Here is a 22,000-nt window from a genome sequence, read left to right as displayed (position 1 = left end):
GATAGATTGTTCCTCCTGTTGGCAGCAGGCCGACATAGTGGTTAGCCTTGCCCCACAACAAAAAGGTTTCTGTGTGGAGTTTGCATGTTCTCCCCATGCCTGTGTGGGTTTCCTCTCACCGTCCAAAGACATCATGTTTGGGTTAAATTGATTGTGATTCTAAAATGTCCATAGGTCTGAATGTGAGCACGAGTGGTTGTTGATCTCTGTCTACTGGCGACCTGTCCAGGGTGTCCCTCGCCCTTGCTCAATGGAAGCTGGGATTGGCTCCAGCACCCCCCCAACCTGGAAATTTATAAGCAGCAGAAGACGAATGAATGTTCCTCCAGATGTTTTGCAGATAGCTCAAAATTTTGCTTCAGAGTAAATATTGGAGAGACAGTTTATGAGGAAGCCAAAGTTCTGCTTTTGTTTTTTTTTCTTTTCAAGGAAATATGTGTGTCTCCTGCTCTTCTGTCAGGGACTATTTCAGTAGGCCAAAGTCAGTTTAGCTCAGTGCTGTGTAGGTCCCTGGCTATGGTAAATAATGTATTGACTGAAGGGTCGCATGGTTAATAAAGAATGCAGCTTTTTTTTTTTTTTTTACATCGGCTACATAGCCTTGGAGCTGCATTTTACTCTCTAAACTCAAGTGCCTTTGTCAGCCATGGAAAAGATCTTTCATGGGATCTTTGACAGTTAGACCTTGAGTGATGGTTCTCTATCATAATTCTTGCCAATGAACAGTAAGAGTGAAAATGAAGTTATGGGAATCGGATGAAAAATCTTGAATGACTGCAAGAGAGCATGGACTTACGTGGATTTGCGACATCAGTAGCTATTCAATGTGAAAATGATTGCTGGGCTGTTTCCAGACTCGTGGCTGCAGTGATTTCTTTCCCCTCATGTTGCTGCTCTAGCAGTGAGCGAACAAATGAGCGAAAGGCAACAGCTTTCACATTAATTGTCATTTCATTATCTCAAGGAGAGCTGAGCCGTGACCGAGCTCACACTGAGCAATTTAGCTCTCCACCAATCCTGACAATCACTGTCGCTGTAGAAGCAAGAGCGGCTGGGTAGAAGAAAAACAACAAAGGGGAGGACAGACAGACAGACAGAAAGAAAGACAGGCACAAGGATTCAGATGCATAGTGATGGACTTGGGGGAGGCAAGGTCCCATTAATATCACCTTTGTGTAAAACAATGAAAAATTATACCGACTGATGATGGACTGTGTTAGTTTACATCTTGTCACCACTTCATGGTTTCTCCCTCTGACAACTCACCAGGCTCCAGGTGCATAAAACTCTGTGAACACAGTAAAACTATGTGAACTCACAAATCCAGGGACATGCAGTGTGGGTTAGGGTAAATCTCACTCTGAGAAATTGGGCACATGTGGACAAGCTTCTTTTCCTCAAACATGAATAGATGAAAACACTCCCATAATCCTAAACTTCAATTTATTTAAGACTTAGAAAGGAACAACAAAAAAGAAACACAACTTTACTGATTGTTGGTCAGGTTACTGTTACTCTGAGCATGTGTTGTGACCAAAGACGTCTTCATCAGAACCAGAGACATCTTCATTAAGCTACAGAGGCTGTGAAACTGTCATCTCTGAATATTAAAATAGCATCTAATGCAATTACTCACCATAATGAGGATATTATATGAAACAATGTTAAAGGAAACACCAAGCAAACAAAGACAATTATTTCCATAGATGCATTATCACGTTTGTCCTTGAGGGTCATTAGATAGATGCAGGTTTAAGGCCCTTCAGTATTGGCTTTAATATCCATATTTATACGCAGCCAGTTGCTACATAATAAAGAACATTTAATTTTTAATGTCTATTCTAGAAGAACGCTGTCACAAAGTTCCCAGTTGATAACAACACGGAGCCCCTGTGTTCCTCCATCAACAGTCCTACTCATTGAAGACTTCATATTATAGAACATTACAGAGAAGTAGGAGACCATTGTGTGTCTGTACACATGCATTGTAGCACCTTGAAACTAAGGAGGATAACATCACTATTACTTAACTTAACATTACTTACTATTTTTGATTTAATTATCCTAAATGTACAAAAACAAGTGTTTGGAGTAAAGCTGATTTATGACTATCACAGTACTAGCACTAGTACTTGAAGGTTCAACAACTCATACTTTCTGATTTGTTTTCACTGATGTTTTTATCCCTCAACTGCCTTCACTGTTACACTTGATAAAACCTCTGTTACAGTGTAAGCAGCTCTCAGTGGTTACCAGTCCATTATTTTTTCCAGCTGTTTTTATCTCTTTCTACTCTTCAGCTGAGTACTGTGTTGGCGTCCTGTGACCTTACATTACAGCACTGTACTGTGTTTCTCTCAACAGTACTTTACTCTTCGGTACAGCAATGTAGTGTACTGTGTTTTATCAAGCTTGTTTTTACCAAGGACGACTTATCACACTTCAAAACATCCCCAAAACTCCTTCAGTAGTGCTTGCGTGGAAAAATATTGGATACATTTTTTTTTCTCAGATAGTTTTTATTGGATAGTTCAGTGATAACAGCTGGCTGGAAGAGGGAAATATTGTAAAAAAACAAAGAGTCTAGCTGACTAGAACTCTTTGAAACAAGGTTACAAAGGCACCTTATCCGCTCAGCTATACATTAATCAGTGTGAGATGTAGAGAGACATCGAGTGGTGTTCTACAGTATGTTTGACTGAGCCCATTCAAACATTGTCCAGATGTCAAACTCTGGACATCATGCTGACAACATCACGGTAAAACTGACCGCTTCCTGTTGTGTGTGTTGAGTTGGAGGTTTCAGTTGGTTCTCTCGAATTGACTTGGTCTTCAGTCAGTGATTTAGCTGATTGTCAGTTTCTGATACTGAGTAGGCTGCTGATAACTGGAGACATTTAGCTTAATCCCAGAGCAGGTAACTGCTAACTCACTGTTAGCCTCATTTCCTCTCAAATGTCAGCTCATCATTTCTGATGTGTCTGGTGAAACACAAACTGTGACTGATGAAGCAACCTGAAGAGACAATGTCTCAAACCAGTCACTTACACTGAGTCCAACACTGGAAAACACACAATTGAGGTGATTTAATATTAGAAACAACAGGGAGCCCTGAACCTCTCAGTAGCACTGTTTGGTCTGTCGGCCACATGGCTCCATACGTCAACCAAAAAATGTCTATTTTGTGGCTTCCTCTGATATTTTGAATGCTTTCATCACTGAAACTGCTGTTACAACACATTTCAGCTGCTGAATTTTATTTTCTAATGAAAGCTTACTTCATTTGCTTTAACTGTTGAGCACTGGACTAACTGGCCCAGTGTTAATGAGAGAATGAAACAAAATTCCTGATGCAGTCACATAGAAAAATGACTGATAGCCACCAAATATAAAATGACAGTTCAACCACTTTCATCTTATTTACTATTCAAATATTTGTATTGATTTTCACACTATGCACTCACAGTAGAACTCAATATCCCAGAGGGAAAGTGAAAAATAACACACTAAAATTCAATGTATTATTTTTATGATAAAAATGAAAAATCTGGAAAAACAGATTAATTATATAAAGTAGCTATTCGTACACAAATATGTATAGATACACACACACACACACACAAAAGGGGGGGTGGGGGTTAGGACACTATTTTGAGGGGAATTCATCTTCAAAATACAACATAAATGGTTGCCAGACTTGGGTCTATGGGTAGTGCCCCGGGCAGTGTATTTAAGTTGTTCTTCCAGCAAAGGTGTATCAGATGTTGAGGTAGCAGAGTGGAGAATGCTATAGCCTCAGCCTGGTGCCTAGATATTGGTGTCTCCTAAGTGGTGACCCCAAATAATGCAGTCAATGGGTTGGGACTGATAACTTTATTCCACATGCGTGAAAATTTATCAAATATGCCTGTCCAAAATAGATCTAGTTCCAGGCAAAACCACAACATATGCCTGGGGTTAGCTGGGTCCGGCCTGCATTTGATGCAAGTTGGGTCTAAACCAGTGTGGAGTTTGAGTAGTTTACTGAAATGTTAATAATGTAAAATAAATGAATGAGTAGAAGAATATAATAAATGTAAAATAAATGTAACTGGTGCAGAACCTTAAATTGCAGAAGTCCATGTCAAATGCAAATCAAGGAAGAGTGTACCAATCTAATTGCTGCCTGCCAGATTGCGTCTAAAATGGTGGTTCATGCTTCTTCCTCCCACAGCCTTGCTATGTGGTTAAGTGATACGACAGCTACCCTCTGGATATTATCAAACTGCACAGACACCAGACCTCTGTTAACTGGGTCCATGGTCAGACATTCATCTATCCATGTACTCTGAGGGTTGTCAAAGAGAAGTGTGTTTTAACATAACTCTGCACCTGTAGATATCTAAAGAAATATGACTGAGGGATACTGAAGTCTTTCTTTAGCTGTTCAAAAGAAATACAGTGCCCTTCCTTAAAAAGGTTCATCACGCATTTAATCCCTCTCCTATGCCACAATTGTAAAAAATTGATCTGTGAGAAATGGGGCAAAATTAATGTTCGCTAGAATAGGAGAAGTAACAAGAACTTGTTTATGCTTAAAATGAATTCTAAACTGCAACCATATCCTCAAGCAACTGGAAATTATTGGGTTGTTTGTCCAACACTGTTTACTTAGGGGTAATGGGGAGCAAATAAAGGGTAGAGCAAAACTGGATTACTCAAATACTGTTCCATTGGGCACCAGACCAGAGTCGCCATCTGACCCAGAGCATCAATATGTGGACATTGGTTGCCCAGTAATCACACAGAAAATTGTGTAGAGACAGCCCACCTTCTCCCTTCTGTCTTTCTAAGTATTCCTTCCGTATTCTGGGTACTTTTTTGTTCCAAATAAAAGTAGATGTGGTCTTATTTAAATCCTTAAAAAATATTTAGGTATAAATACTGGTATTGCTTGGAACAGAAATAAAAATGATAGTCGTTTTAACTGAGTTAATCCATCCGGCAAGTAACAAAATAGAGGGTTGGCCATCTCTCCATGTCCTGTTCGGCTTTGTTAAACACAGTTTTGAAATTGCTGCCAAACAGATCCCTATACTTGTGAGTGACACGTATAGTCACTTATATAAGTAAGTAAAACTACCCTTATTAACAGAGAAAGGGAAGTCCTGGAATGACATCTGGCGTGCTTTGTCATTTATGGGTTAGGGTTAGAGAGAAACAGGATAAGGTCATCTGCATAAAGACATATTTTATGTGAATGCCCTGCCCTTTGTACTCCAACCAGATCAGCGGTTTTCCTTAACATTATTTTGGGGGGCTCGATGGCAATATCAAATATCTGGGGGCTCAAGGGACACCCTTATCTTGTTCTTATTGAGAGAGGGAAATAGTTCGATATAACCTTGTTCATTCTCATGGAACAATATAATGTTGAATACTCTGAAGGTTGCTTGATAGTTGTCTGCCTAAAACCGGTCTGATCCGGGTGAATCAGTTTAGGCATAATTTTCTGAAGTCTATCAGCCAATACCTTCATTAGAATTTGATATTGCAACACAATTAGCTGACCGGATAGTAGGACTCACATAATAGCGAACCTTTATTCTATTTTAATAGTGTCATAGTTAGGGGAAACCCTTTTTTATATTTCTACAGTGCATTGGAAAGTATTTTGTTATGTTACAGCCTTATTCCAAAATGGATTAAATTCCTTTTTTCCCTCAAAAATTCTACACAAAATACACCATAATGACAAAGTGAAAAAAACTTTTTTAGAACATTTTGCAAATTTATTGAAAATAAGATACTCAAATGTTGCATATACGTAAGTATTCACACCCTTTGCTATAAAACTCAAAATTGAGCTCAGGTGCATCCTGGTTCCACTGATCAGCCTTAAAATGTTCCTCCAACTTGATTGCAGTCCACCTGTGGCAAATTCAGTTGATTGGACATGATTTGGAAAGCTACACCTGTGTATATAAGACCCCACAGCTGACAGAGCACAAGCCAAGCCATGAAGTCGAAATAATTGTCTGTAGACCTCAGAAACAGGGTTGTATCGTGGGTACAGATCTGGGGAAGGTTACAGAAAAATATCTGCTGCATTGACGATCCCAAAAAGCAGAGTGGTCTCCATCATTCAGAAATGGAAGACATTTGGAACCACCAGGACTCTTCCTAGAGCTGGCCACCCAGCCAAAATGAGCAAGCGGGGGAGAAGGGAACTGGTCAGGGAGGTGACCAAGAACCCAATGGTCACTCTGACAGAGCTCCAGCGTTCCTCTGAGGAGATGGGAGAACCCTACAGAAGGACCACCATCTCTGCAGCACTCCACCAGTCAGGCATTTATGGTAGAGTGGCCAGACAGAAGCCACTCCTCAGTAAAAAGCACATGACAGCCCGCTTGGACTTTGCTAGAAAGCACCTGAAGGACTCACAGACCAGGAGAAACAAAATTCTCTGGTCTGATGAAACGAAGATCGAACTCTTTGGCCTGAATGCCAAGTGTCATGTCTGGTGGAAACCAGGCACCGCTAACCACCTGGCCAATACCATCCCTGTAGCGAAGCATGGTGGCGGCAGCATCATGCTGTGAGCACATTTTTCAGCAGCAGGAACTGGGAGACTTGTCAGGATCGAGGGGAAAATGAATGCAGATAAGTACATCGACATCCTTGATGAAAACCTGCTCGAGACCTTAGACTGGGGTGACGCTTCATCTTCCAGCATGACAATGACCCTAAGCATGCAGCCAAGAAAGACAAAGGAGTGGCTTCAGGACAAGTCTCTGAATGTCCTTGAGTGGCCCAGCCAGAGCCCAGACTTGAACCCGATTAAACATCTTTGGAAAGACCTGAAAGTAGCTGTGCACCGACACTGTCCATCCAACCTCACTGCTTGAGAGGATGTGCAAGGAAGAATGGGAGAAACTCCCCAAATCCAGGTGTGCCAAGCTTGTTGCATCATACACAAGAAGACTGGAGGCTGGAATCACGGCCAAAAGTGCTTTGACCAAGTATTGAGTAAAGGGTGTGAATACTTATGTATATGCAACATTTGAGTGTCTTCTTTTTAATAAATTTCCAAAATGTTCTAAAAAGGTTTTTTTCCCTTTGTCATTATGGGGTATTGTGTGTCAAATTTCTGAGGGAAAAAATAAATTTAATCCATTTTGGAATTAGGCTGTCACATAACAAAATGTGGAAAAATTGAAGTGGTATGAATACTTTCTGGATGCACTGTATAGCATTATGTTAGCGAATCAAATTCTGTCTAAAGTAAAATTCTCTATCTGTAAGGGTTCTCAGAGGGTGATGTTGAATGTAATTGAAATCCTGTTGATCAACTCTGAAACCCTTTCAGATTTCTTTTTATTTTCACCAGCAGTGTAGGATATCACTTGTCCCCATAAATACATTTTCATGGTTTCCCAAAGCATGCAACAGCTTATCTCAGGGGATTCATTGTTTTGTTCTTTTTTTTTTTTTTTGGTATCGAGAGTAAAAACAAGAAACTTTTGCGACAAATGGACCAGACTCATTGACCAACTCCCTAACAAATTTTCGCCCTGCCCTGTGTGCCCGAAAGATAATGTCTAACTAAGCCAGTGAGCAGTGACAGCTAACATGTCTTTGGGGTCATCAGGTGGGAACCTCCTTTCACCGGTGTTTCGTCTGGTTAGGCCCACAGCACCTCCAGTAGGTTAACAGTGATCACTGGTGTTGCCCTGCTAATGCCAGCCATCACTCTGACCTCTCATCAACTGCACCAGTGAAAGCAGGGTGGGGACTCAGACCATGGTTTGGGTGGGGGGCGATAGAAGAGGTGGTGATCAAAATAGGGATGGGATACAGACCCTGGTTCAGGTAGGGGATGTGAAAGTGTAGAGGGTGAAGGAGGTGGAGGACAAGCTACACTAGCAGATTCAGCAACCAAACTCACCTGAACAGTCCTATACTCAAACCAAATCAAACCAATACAGACCAACTCACCTGGGTTAACCGCATGGTCTCAAAGAGGCTCAAACAGGCCACACCCTCCACTTAAATGCACTTCCTCTTCCTGGATTTCTTCCTCTCCTTCTCACAAGAGTCTGTCTATCTTAAGAGCTCCTAATGCTCCATCCTCGCTGCTCAGCATCCTTACCTAGATCTGCATACCTGAGCCTTTTCCTTTCATATGCTTCTTCAACTAAAATCCTCCCAAGGCACAAAATTATATCAGGCCTTCGCTTTGTACAGGCTATTTCCTGGGGAACAACAAGCTTTCCTCCTAAATCTATCTGCATCTCCCAGTCACTAGCATCCTCTAAGCTGCATTGCCACCTTGTTATCTTATTAACTTTCCGTTCTTCTTGAGCAAACTGAATTGCAACTCTCTTTGTCTTAGACCCTCTTATTTTTGCCTGCCTCTGTATATCTTCAATACCTGCAGCTAAGCTTTTTAAAATCTGGTTATGTTGCCACGTATACCGTCCTTGTGACAGACTAACCTTTAAAACCTGACAAGATGTGCGTTAGAGTTGCAGTACCAACGAACATAACGGGTCTCCATTTACCCAGAGTTTTAGGTTCTGGGGAGTTGGCAATACATCATATGTTACCCCTATCAAAAATCTCATACTACTTTCCTCCATACTGCACAGCTCTTTCCACCTAAGCTTTTTCTTCTCTACACCTTCCCAGTTCAACCGCTGTCCCTGCTTAGCCTGCCCCACTGCCCTCGCACTCGCACACCGGTTTGCCCAGTTTGCCAAGTCTACTTGTGTGTTGATGAAATCAACAATTTTTTTATATGCAAGTAGTCGTGAATTAAGGCGCCATGTATGCTTAGTAAGTGTATGCTTAGTAAGTGTGTTTTCTGGGAACCGAAACTGAAAAAAGTACCACAGTATTACAATAGTGATGTGTCGGTTTAGCTTTAAGAGCCGGCTCTTTGAAATGAACGACTGGAACCACATCCTGCCTGGCTCAGACTCGGTTCTTTTTTTCTTTTTTTTTTTTCTGTTCCGCACATGATTGGTCAGCTACATGAGCACTGAGCAGGAGAGGAAGGGCTGGGGGCTACACACAGCATAGAGAGAGAACAGTCACCAGCACACCCACACCAAGATGCTGGAAAGAAGTGGGAATTGAAAATGAGTTGAAGGAAAAGAAGCAAAATTTCGATGCATTTCAGTTTCATCGATCAAGCAAAGGCAGAATGGGTGACCAAGGCTTCAGTCTACCCACGCCTTGCACATGTGATGTCCCGGGCGTAGAGTGGACCCAATTGCAGCATAAATAAACCATCTGGTTGCTGTGTTCCAGCAACCAGAAGAAGCAGAGCAGAGCAGAGCAGGTGAGGACGGCGGGACTCAAACCCAGGTCTCCCAGGTGCCAGGTAAGCAGGTTAGTGTAGGACCACAGGACAGGCTTGACTGAGCACGAACAGGCTGAATGCCACCCAGCCACAGGCAGACGAGTAGTAGAAAACAGGCAGGCAATATTTCTAGTTGGGGAAAGAATGCCGGTGGATTTTACCGGGGCAGAGATGTGAAGCAAAGGTCTGAGGCAGGTTGGGTTGATACCAGGTAAACAGTCCTGGAATAAATGCTGGACATTCTGGCATGAGAACGAGAATAATCTGGCAAGGAGTGAGTGGAGTGAAGCTGCATATATCCTGACTTGATTGGAGTTGGTGAGCAGTAGCTGATGAGGGGTGTGGCTGAGCAGCAGAGCAGAACTTTGACACACTTAGGGTTGCAGACAGTGGTTTAAAACGAGGCATTTAAGAAAAGAGAGATTTTTTTTTGTTCCAACAAAACCACGTCTTTACTTGGCGCTACCCGTACCAGAAGCCTACTTTCATCTTATTTGACATGAGGGCTCACACACACATTTTGCAATCATCCAGGCTTTTCTCAACTTTTTTTTTTTTTTAATAAACATTTCTAGAACACGATCACTTCTTTATTAATTGTGTTTCAGTTTCAATCTGTCAGGTCAGTGCTGGATCTACACCCAAGACCTCTAAATCTCTTTTAAATTCCGCTGAAGGTTCCACACAGTATGTTGTATTTACCCAATACAAGGTGAATGTAGCGTGACGTTAATGGTGCTATCGTGATCACATAAAAATTCAACAAGGCTTGGGGGTGGGTTTACAAGAGCTGGAGAGAAAGAGATTGTACACACCGTAGCTCCGATATAGACTTGAACACTGGTCTACATGCACCACTGCATCTCTACCGATGGTCAATTAAGAGCGGATGTCATTTTCTCCCAGTGCCCCGCCTTGTCTACTCACTTTACAGTGAAAATAAATTAAATTTATAATACTTTATCTGGAGGCAGATTGCTCTCCCTGCAGCAAGTTCCTCTTGTTACCATGATGTTTTATCACCTCATCTGTGCTCAGTGGAACACAATGAGTTCTGATGAAAGCTGTACAAGATGTTTATAATTACCAATAAAATGGAGATGTTCTGGCAGTTTAGTGAGAAAAGACTGTAGAATCTTTACACATAAAAAAAGCAAACAAAATCACTGAATTCACTATTGATTTGACAGTCGTAGGAATGGGTGGGTGGGGGTGGGGGGCACTGTCTGTGCCTCTGTCATTGTTACAACTTAAAAGTCCATCCTTCTTCAGAAGTGGAAATTGATCTCCTAGTGAGTTACTACATCCTTCTGAGTTGTGCACAACATCAATTTCACACACTTTTTTTCTCACTAAATGAGGGATAATACAGAGCACAGGCCATTGTGATTCTTTAAGGAATAAAGGGGAAGGGCAGGACAAAAAAAAAAGAAGATGGCATGAATGAATGGGCTAATGGATGAATGGACCCGTCTACACACAGACACTCACAATTTGTTGCCCTTCTGACAAATAAGATAATGAAATGGAATAACCTAATCACAGTGGTGAGACACTAAATGATGACTGCATTTGGACTAGAGTTGGGGGTAGAGGGCCAGGAGGGGGTCGATTGCAAATTGCAGGAAAACTGGCTCTCCAGTCAGTCACTTTCCCCCAAGTCCCTCTGGACTCTTTATGCTACTTTGAAGGATATGGAGTGGAAATAACAATGTTTGAAGTTAGCCAGGTTGATGTCAGTGACGCTCCTCTGGCTCTGACCCCATCAGCTGGGGCTGAGCTCAGCCTTTTGAAGAAAGAGGAAACCTGACTTCAAATGATACACATATGTGTCTTCTTGGATTTTTTGGTTATTTATTCATTTACTTTTCTGGTTTAATTAAAAACAATACTACAAGTCAATTGGGTGATGTTCAATACACCCAATTATGCAAAATTGCCAGATGGAATAATCAACATAAAAACTATTCTGGTATTTTTACTGCCTTGCCATTTGGTGTGATGACAGATAAAAACATGCGGGGTTAATTAACAGGGTTTATCCTCTTAGGAGTGTGAATGTGTGAAGTGACCTTCAATAAATTAAATCGCGATATGGGCAAACTGGATGTTTTGGCCTGAAGATGTGCAAAATAAATAGGAGGATCTATCTTAATACCCACACTTTTGATGCTTGTGATGGGCCGTGTAACTTAACATATTTAAGTTGACATATTTCAAGTCAATGCCCAAGTGTTTCAGCTCAGGAGGAGACACTTAATTAACAGTGATATTCCGTCATCACTGCATATACGTTAGAGTGAGTCAATGTACTCTAAATCCCGTACATGGCACGACTAACCTGAAATCATTTATTAAAACAAATATCAATAAATAAGAGTCAAAGTGACTGAAGACATGCAAAAGAAAACACTCATTACATAGCTCATAAATATATTTAATAGAGAAATTAAATCGTATGCTGCAGGAGACATAACATTGTGTGTTATAAAGGATACATTTCTTTAAGTGTTTGATAAAATGACATTCTGCATTTTTAGTCCATGTTGTCAGTGTTACAAGGGAACAGGTGGGTTAAGGGTATACACAAGGGTGTACACAGCTGGTCATGCAAATCAGACATCCTGAGCAGGTCAGACCATCACATTTGAGTAAAATGTCCCTGAAAATGTGAACTGCTAAAATATTTATCACTGTATAAAATTTTAACAAAAACTTACCAACAGGTGACACAAATTAATACCAACTCACCAACAAAGCCACATTAAAAAACCAAAAAGCATTATTAAAGCTGTGTGACTGTTTGTGGGGTGGACGGCACAGTGACTACCTGACTGTCTCCAGTCAATATAATTCATGCACTGAGTCACCTAATTGTATCTTTTCATTCTCACGCTCACTGTGTCCATATCTTTGCATGCAAGTCCGTACCAAGTCTGTTTATTTCAATGTTATTTGATGGTTACGCTTTTTAGCAACTCTGGAAAAACCTGGAGCCAGTGCTCAACAATCCTGTCAACTCACCATAGACACGAGTTCTTCTTTGTCACTCTGATACCAGTAAACAAACATTTTGCACTTTACACCTGTAACATTTGACACAGTCAGAGATAAATGTTGTCTTTCAGTCAGTGATTATTGCACAACAGAAGTGGAAATGAATTGAGCACATCAAAGCCTTTCCGTTTGTTGTTTTAAGTATCTGATAGACATGAAGAACTCCTCCTCAGGCTACAAAGTGGCATCTTCTTTTCCTCACAACAAATAACTGTGTATTTACAGTGAGCTCTGCTGACAATGTGCCACCTACAGAAACCTGATTAATGGAAAATCCTAAATCAGAAACCCAAAAAAAAAAGAGGAGTCGCAGGAGCAATCGTGCTGTTTGACTGACAAGCAATCTGTGGAAAGTGCATCGCAACAACAGAAAGCAACAAACTGGAAAGTGCACACACTGCACAGCACTTTTTACATGCGGTGTGGATTCATCTGGTGTTTTTATTGGTGTGTGCTGTATGTGAGTCCCCCTTTGCCATCCCCCCATGAAAATTAATGTCTCCCTCAGATCCTGACTTTGCTGTTGGCAAATCTGGAAGTAAATGTCTGCCAGGTTGAAAGCCACAGCAGAGGGACTCTGTAAGAACAGCAATACAAAGCCAGGTTACACTACACTGCCGGTGCTTTACCATGTTTGACTCACACACCCACAGACATGATACCACAATGAAGCAAGGCTTAGCTCTACTGAGTGCAATCTGATTTTGCACACCATAGTTTGCTCTGTGCTCACTTCACCATTCTTGTTGAAGATTAACGCTCCATAATAGAGATGAAGATGCCTTTGTGAGTCAAAAGTTCATGAGTTTGTCTTTATTATAGGATCTTAGAGCACTGGTGAATGAATCACTTTAGCATAAATTGTTTTTTTTTTCGCTTTAGACAATTACAGATTTTTTGTGAAGGCTTGCTTTGTTGTGCATAGTAGGTAGACTTAACAAAGGAATTGTTCATCGCCATTTTTTGACTATTATTGTGCACAACTCTTACGACAGGACCAACAGATTTTAAATAGTTACTTGTGGTGTGCAAGTTATTCACAAGATTAATATTTTTGTCATGTATTTTATATCATATGCCCACTGGCAGATGAGGTGAATAACATTGCTTATCTGGTTTCCATGGATACCTGAGTTGGGATCGCCTCCCATGTGCTCTGAAAAGAACAGCAGAGAGGCCTACATGTCCCTCCTGAAGCCTGGGCCGGAGTTGTCTGCTTGTTTGGAAACAGATCACACCTAGAGTGTGGTTCTGAGTTTGAACAGGAGGGCATTGACTGGACACCAGCGCCCTCAGCAGGGGTCCCCGGTGACATCACACGTGATAAAGACGCACGGCGGTCCTCCACCTTCGCTTCTGCTCTGTTTCTAATAGAGAGCTGCCTCAGCTTTTGTCTTGAAGGGAGAAACACCAAACATTTGGATCCTACCATCACAAAAACCCGGGTCACAGTCTTCAACTCCCAGGACGAGCTCAGACTACTGTTTTCTTTTTTGTTTTTCCTTTTTTTCTCCCTCCTCGAACCAAGCACGGACCACCACACGAACAGCTGATCCACAAGCTGAGAGGACCAGCAGGCCCACTTTGCTACCTGAAGCTAACAAAGAACAATTGTCCTCCGTGAGCTTCCCCGCCTCCGCAGAGGGAATCATCAGGTCGCCGTTATCTGAGGAGAATCCGGACTGCTTGCGGACACTCGGAGCGGATCTCTCTCTCTCTTTATCCCCCTCACTCTGGTGGAGCGGAGCAACCAAAGTGAGAGGCTTATGTCTGGGCAGAGACAATTAGCATAGCGTCCATTGCGTTTCGCTTTACCGTGTCTTTTGTTTATTTGGGATTCAGTTCTATCTGTTTGTCACCATCTTGGCTCTGACAGGTGCGCAGTCGAAGTCACTCCGTCGCCATCTTGGCCATTAAAGACGTCACTCACGTGACTCTCCGGCCATCTTTACTGCTCACACACACACACACACACACACACACACACACACACACACACATACACCCCCCCTCAAGATCCATAGCTAGACTGGTGCGAATTTGGTTGCTGTTCCTGTGGTCTTGTGATTGTCATCGCTATCACTATTCATTATTGTTGCTGCATATACTATTACTATTGTTACTGCTATAGCTATCACCATCACTAAGGCTATCCATATTGCTAACCCATTCTTATTACATGTGTGTTATCTGTTGTAGATTAGTAGCTGATGTGTGTCATTGAATAATCAGACTATAACAGCCATTTATCCAGAGTTGTTATTTTGAATAATTCTTGCTGTGAATAAGTTCTGTTATAAGTTAAACCGTCGTTGTTTGTGATTATTGTGACTATAATTGTGACAGTTGCTGGATTTATAACAGTCAGTGCTCAAATTCACTCCTTCTGTTAACCCTTTTGAGACTGATATTGATTTAGCTAATTTGGACATTGGTCCCTGGTAGCAGGGTGGCGTCCTGAAATTTACTACTAATAGTAAGCATTCTTAGATATCAATAATCAGTTTCATAATCGTTGATATTAATTACCAATCTCCAAATCACTCCTACTAGTGCACAACACCTGTCAGTGGGTAAAAATATTGGGCCACAGGTGAACATGTAGTCCTGAAGTTTGTGTGGATGCAAGAAAAAGGTCAAGTGTGTGAATGTGAGAGTCTTTGATAAGAACCAAAATGTGGCGTGTCAACGACTGAGTCAGAGCATCTCCAATACTGCAGCTCTGTGGGATGTTCCTGATCTGCAGAGTTCAAGACCCACCAGAGGTGGCCCAAGGAAGGAAATCTACTGAACTACAGACAGAGTGATGGGTCAAGGCTCATTGATAGTAAATGCTGTACTGTAGTGTTATGAGCCAACAACAGAGCTACCGTAGCTCAAACTGCTGAAAAGTTGATGCTGGTTCTGATAGAAAGGTGTCAGGACATGCGGGGCGTCACAGTTTGGTGTGTATGGGGCTGTGTAGCTGCAGAACAGTCAGGGCAACCATCAATAGCTACATGAGCATCAGAACTGGACCACAGGCCGATGGAAGAAGGTGGGCTTTGATGGATCGGGTTTTCTTTATATTTTGTGGAAGGGTGTGCACCAGGGTACATTATGGAACAAGACCAGCTGGTGGAGGAAGTTTGATGCTCTGGATAAGGTTATGCTGGGAAACCTGAGGTCCTTCCAGTCATTCTTATGTTAATTTGACATGATAACAATGATTATGGTTATCATGATATGGTTCATTTATGAGACAGGCCTATCAGAAACCTGTGATAGACTATCAAGCTGTCCAAGGGCACCCAGCCTCGCCCAGTGTGGGATTGACTCCAGCAACCCTTTGTGACCCGCAAACGGATGAGCGATAGAAGATGAATGAATGAATGAATGAAGGCCTATCAGAAATGATCTTATAGTACTATGGTGATGTAGTCAAAAGGGCAACAAAATTATGTGTTTAATGCCATTTGAAGTTGCCTCGCAGTCTTCAAAGAGATTAAGTATTTCACTTTGCCAGGCGAGTGCTTTAAAGTTGGAAAATATCACCTTTTCGTGAATGACTGTTGATGAGTGGTTCTGTTCTGTTTAAAAACACCCAGACATTACACTTTGATTTTGTAAACGTGGGTAAACTCACTCATGAAAGCCGAGTGATTCATTTTCTTCTGCCAGTGCACGAAGTGAGGATACATAACTTCAACTATACACTGAAATGTATCTGAGGGACAATGAGTTGCTGGCCTCCATACAAACTCTCATCAACCAGTTGATGCTCCTGAATAAGAGTTTGAGTTGTCACGAGACAATTTGAATCGTGAATCTGCTTGTTTATCTGTTTCGATATCATGCTGATATATTGTTTATCAGCATCGATGAGCCCTTGCAATGAAGCTGATGTGTATTCCGCAGTGCTGACAGCAATGTCAAAGTGCAGTTACAACCACGTAATGCTTGCACCATAACATGCAACTTTTCCCAGAGCAGTCTATTGTGTAGCCTGGTCTTATCTGCTACTATTGTTGGTACAGTTGTCATCCCACCACAGATCATTGGTCACAACATGGGCTTTTAATATATAAATTTACAAAGCTTGATAAAACTGCTCAGTCTGCACCACTTTTCTGTTACTCTGACGTAGAGGTCAGAGATACAGCATGACTGACTCATCAGCAATTTCAAATAAAAGACCATTGCGTGTTTAATGAAAGACCAAAATGCTGTGCTTGTCATTGGTGTTGTTCCATTGTTGACAATGGCTGTAACAGGGCCTCCTCCGTAGATGCCTCGATTGTTCATGAAGTTTGTGTTTTGCAGCTTTGCTGTATTTGCCGCTCCTCTTAAATATCATAATAAGAGTGACGGCATGGGACTCTGAGTTTTATGTAAATTGCATATAAGCCGATTACAAGTGAAGCAGTTCTGCTCTAAACATTATTTATTTTATGAACTTCCAATTTTCCCAAGCAGATGCGATAAGGGGAGAATAATATTACGGCCATTATCATTGCAATGCATTATTGTTGCATTATGAGGGTATTTCTCATGTCACACAAGGTAAGTAGTTTTTCTCTCAGAGAAACAGCAAGTTTGTCTTCCATGTAAGGGAGGTAGAGATGAGATTGATTGTTTGTGTGACAGTGCCATCAGCCCTAATGGTTCTAATGCAGTTTTTCTCCCGTGGAGAAAGAGGTGTTTTTGAGATTGTTTACAGTTGTGGAAAGTCTGAGGCAGCCAACGATATATTGAAAAATGGAAAGGTGTACAAGCCATTCATGCTCCTTTCCCCTCTGTCTCATCTTTTCTTGAATTCATCTCATTTTGCTGCTCTTGATCTGCAGTGATGACCTTGACGTGCACATGTGGGAAACAAAAACAAGTCTTCCTTGACTTTTACCACTATCAGTATAAACAGGAATGCATATGCATCCCATTCACCCAAATGGTTTGGTAAATGACTGAGCCTTAAGTGCCTGAACAGCATCACCAAGGAGTTGTTAAACTGAATATATTGGTTATTTATGCTGGGAATTTTGAAGCTGTCTGGGTACTGAAGTCCTTAATATTCTGAAAATGTACCTGTTGGTGTAGAGTCCAGCTAACAGCAGCAGCTCTATTTGCTGTGAACACATTTTAAAATATGAGAAAGTGGTTTGCTCGGATTTTAGTGAATTTGTAGTTCAAAATATTCAGAACATGTAGCTCATCAATCTCAGAGGGCAACAGATGCAGCAATAATTGTGTGATCTAATATATAATGAAAACAATAACACTTTTGTTTGCAATATAGTTGGTATCTTGTGCTGGTGTTGTTCACAAAATAAATTGTTTTGTTTTTTGTTTTTTTCAAATATTACCCAATAAGCACAGTATTATCAGAATAAATTTTGCTATAAGATTAAATAAAACAAGGCATTTTTGTTTGAATACTATGTTCATTTTGAGAAATAGCAATGTAAAGGTGTAAATCTTTACAATATTGAAATTTTTACACTGTTGTAGCTGCTCATGATCTCAGATTCAGTACTGTAGGTGCATTGCAGACACTGTCCTGAATGTGGATCAGTGGACTTGCTCTTCTGTCAAATAATAAGGATCATGGCTGCTCTGGGTCTTGGGGGAGTGTTATGACTCTCTTGAGGTCTTCAGTGATAAATCTTTTCTGTTGCGGTGCTGGTTTCTTTTGCAAAAACCTAAAAAAATAAATAAATAAAAAATCTAACCAAATCTGTTTTGGCCCTGGTTTCCCTTTCGCACATTTTCTATTTGGTACTGTAATGGAAAGAAGTTTTAGGTGCAGCTAAGAATTGGAGTATCTACTTTGACTACCCCCGGCTTGCAGCTCAGCTTTGCCAAAGTGCTTCTACTGGCTTTGGCAGCTAAGTGTAAAATAGTCAGGATGAGCGTTAGTACTCCCCAGTCTGAGCCCAGTATTAACCCCCCCCAAATTAAACAACCCAAATTGCACCAGCTTTATGTGCACCAGAGTTAAGTGTAATTGGTAGTATTTGCACCCTCACTAAAGATTTGTTAGTTTGTTCATTGAAAATATGAGCCATGAATTTTGGGCTTTTTCATAAGGATGAGAAGTTTAGACTTTAAAAACCTGAGCTCTCTTTTGCTCAAAGCAGCCATTAGAGTTGATTCTGATCAGGATGTTTCCCTGGACACCGTGAATCCTCTTGGGAGACAACCTTGGTGCAGCCCCATCACGCACTGCAGGGATGTGTGGGAATGGCCAATTATCCCCTAGCTAAAAGATTTGACAAGGGAAAAGGATATCTGCTTCCTCTTCTCCCAATGCAACTTGACTCTACTTGTGCAGATTATAAATACTTCCTCAGACCAAATGGCACAAGAACTGATGAGTAAAACATTTTAAATGCTGAATATTTGGCTGACTGTACTGCGGCAATAAATATCAATTGGAATAAAGTAAAGATCCTATATTATTTCAAGGTACATACCATGTCATCCACAGAGAAATGCTCAGTCTGTACTCAGAAGCTGAGCCTTACTGTAAAACCAGCTGTCAGCACTTCTTGGACTTTGGGATATCACAGCAAAGCAGCCACGCACATGGGACACCAATCCAACTTTTCTAGATTCTCTCTTTCAAATAATCTAATCGCTCACATAGTTATTCAATCAGAAGAGACTCAGGTCCTCTCTTGCCTCGGTTACCTGCTGTTTCTAGAGCTCCTTTCAGTTTCTCCAAGAAAGCACCGGAGAAGTCAAGTCATTTGTAAGCAAGTAGCACAAATGTGTTGCCATTTGCAAAGTTTCCATTCAGTTCTGACACAAATTTTCGCAAAAATGTCACAAAATCTGCAAACCAGTAGGTGACCCCCCACCCCCCACTACTTGTATGTGTTCTTGTTCCGCTGATTTTCTGTTAAACCACTGGAGAAGTGAGCACAGAATGATTAAAAAAGCCCCCCAAACAAATGAAAGTGCAAATATGAAAATTACATTTACTTGTATTCTGTCCCTCTAGTGTCCTGTGACATTTAAATTATGCTTCATCATTATTTATTTGAAAAATCTGTTTGCATTGTTTTTACTCACATTCTGCAGTTTTACTTTCGACTTTTCCATATTTGGGGTCACCACAGCAAGTCATCTCTGTGACTTGCATGAGTGATTTTGATAGTTTTTATGCCAGATGTCCTTCCTACCTACCATTGTTTTGTCTTGTGACTGGGGGTTGAACCTCTCCCACTGCTGGACTCTGCTATGTTATCAATACACAAAGACAAAAACGATTTGTTATAGTGATAGTTGATGTGATATATATATATATATTTAAAATATATATTTAAATCCAGGCGGATGGTAAAACTTGTTGAGTTTCAGTATTAAATATCTAGCTTATATTGGATGTTAAAAATACATAAAAATGGTGATGAGTGGATCACGTCTTCTCCCTGTGGGTATCCTGGGACCCATTGACCCTGAAGTGCTGGCTGGCACTGAGGGCACATTATCTGGCAGATTAAGTCACTGGCAATAAGAGCATCCCTTCTCTCTCCGCCTCCACCTCTCCTTCTGCAAGTCACTGTGTCCCGCCTCTCCGCCTGTCCTGTAATCTGGAAAATTCTGGTTTCAAAATACTGCGACACTTCCTTTGTTATACTAAGCCCTTTTTTTGTTCCCTCTCTACCTTATTTATTTTCTTGTACTCCCCAAATAACAGCAATGCCAGGATGAGCAAGCAGCAGGAATAGAGAAAGAATTTGGGACTTTGGATGAGAGAGGGAGGGAGGGAATACAGTATATAGAGAGAGGGAACAACTCAGCACTGTCAGAGCAAGCAGGGAGAAGGAGAGGATGGCAGAGAAAGTTTATAAGGCGTAGTTTAGGAGGAAATGCATGCGAGAAGCTGGGGAATCTGTGGTGGCCAGCTGCAAGAGGGGAGATAGTGGAGAAAGGCTTTTAATTCTCAATCCCCACAGAGCCTTTGAAAATTACCAATCTTCTTATCACAGACGCAGGGCTGCTTATGCAAATTGTTGTGGAGTGGAACGTTTAAACGGAAAATTACTCGACAGCATTTTTTTTCCCTTCCTTTCCCCCTCTCCCTCTCTCCCTCTCTCTTCCACACAGAAAGGCTGTTTTGAGTCTCAGATAAGAAGATGAATTGCTCTCTCCGTGCTTTGAAGCGCGTCAGGATTTAAAGACTCCAGCCTCGGCTCTGGTCTGACGCCGCTGCTCTCGGTGCCTTTGTAGCAGAAAACAGGCAGGAAAAAAAGGGGGGAAAAAGCATTTCAGAACAACATATATTCTGTGCTCCAAGACATCATCACTGCCTAAGGAGACAAGGAAATATATAAATATTCCCTTAACCCGACTCTTCACTCTATTTACTTTCATATTTTGTGCTCACCCACTTTACAGTTTTGTTCCCAATAAATAAAATAAAAAATTGCAAGTAATTGACATGAATGAATAAAGCTTGGGCACTGTGAAGGACTGTTTGAAGCATTTATCTAAATTACACTAGAGGCAATATTGGAAATGAAACAGAAAATAGTTCTGAAAATCATTCAAAGCTAACAGACTCAATGCAACTATGAAATTGTCAGGTTTTACATGTTTCTGTTATGAAGCAGTTTTTGATGTCGGCTTCGTCCCTCTGTATCCACTCACAGTGAAAACTCGTGAAAACAAGTTCTTAACAACATTATAACAACTACCACCGAAAGAAATGAAAATTCATCTTAAAAACGTAGCCAATCAATAACATATTTTAATCTTTTATTTTTTATTACTTTTGCAGAAAACATCACTGTACAATTTTATAATAGCAAAGCTAATTCTTCACAAAAAAATATAAATATAATAGCATTAATTGCATCAATACCCACATTGAAATAATACATAAGACAATATACTGTGAATTCAAATATAATTAGAATTAGAATTAGAATTTTCCTAACTACTATAACTGGACAAACAATATTCATTGTATTTATTTTATGATTATATTGCTTGGAAAATCCAAGAGCAAAAAGTTGACCACACATAAAATAAGTTACATTTAAGAGAGAGAGATGATAGATATATACAATGTCTGTAATGTGCAACTTTATTCCCATTTAAAGCTGTAAACCTGTTGAGAAAATAAATGGTTGTAAATTATCTTATATCTCTGTGTTTTAAAAAACGATCATCGGCGACTGATGCACTTCTCCTTCCTGTCTGCTAAAAGCATTTTCAGGTTCAAACACATCCTGAGCTAATTTTTGCATTCACTGTGCTTTTGAAAATCGCACAACTAAACATTTTTGAAAAAAAATAAAACAAAGAAACCGTGGCTCAATGAACCACTTGAAGAGAATTCAGAGCCTGGTAATAAGGTGATAAACCTGCAAAAAAAAAAAAAAAAAAAAAAAAAAAAAAACAAATGCTATTTTATCTCTTTTGCCCCCCCTACGCCTCCTATTTTTAACTTTTGAATTTAAGTAGCACGACCACTAAACAGGCTAATTATCTCCATAATACGTGGGTTGGATGAATAAGATCAGAGAAGAGGATTGTGTTTGTGCATTTTATCTGCCAGCCTGAGACCTCTCTTTGCTTCCTCCACTCAGTAGTGTGTTTGAGGTTGGT

The 22,000-nt window shown here is 40.8% G+C and overlaps 1 protein-coding gene across 1 annotated transcript in view; it reads left to right on the top strand.

Annotated features, from left to right (window-relative positions):
- The window catches only part of tsnare1 (T-SNARE Domain Containing 1), a 186,085-nt gene that overhangs the window by 130,087 nt on the left and 33,998 nt on the right, over positions 1-22,000 (top strand). The gene's annotated exons all lie outside the window — the stretch shown is intronic.

This window comes from Echeneis naucrates, chromosome 6 (genome assembly GCF_900963305.1).
Source record: "Echeneis naucrates chromosome 6, fEcheNa1.1, whole genome shotgun sequence".
Lineage (NCBI taxonomy): Eukaryota > Metazoa > Chordata > Actinopteri > Carangiformes > Echeneidae > Echeneis > Echeneis naucrates.
This window is presented reverse-complemented; position numbering and strand designations above follow the sequence as displayed.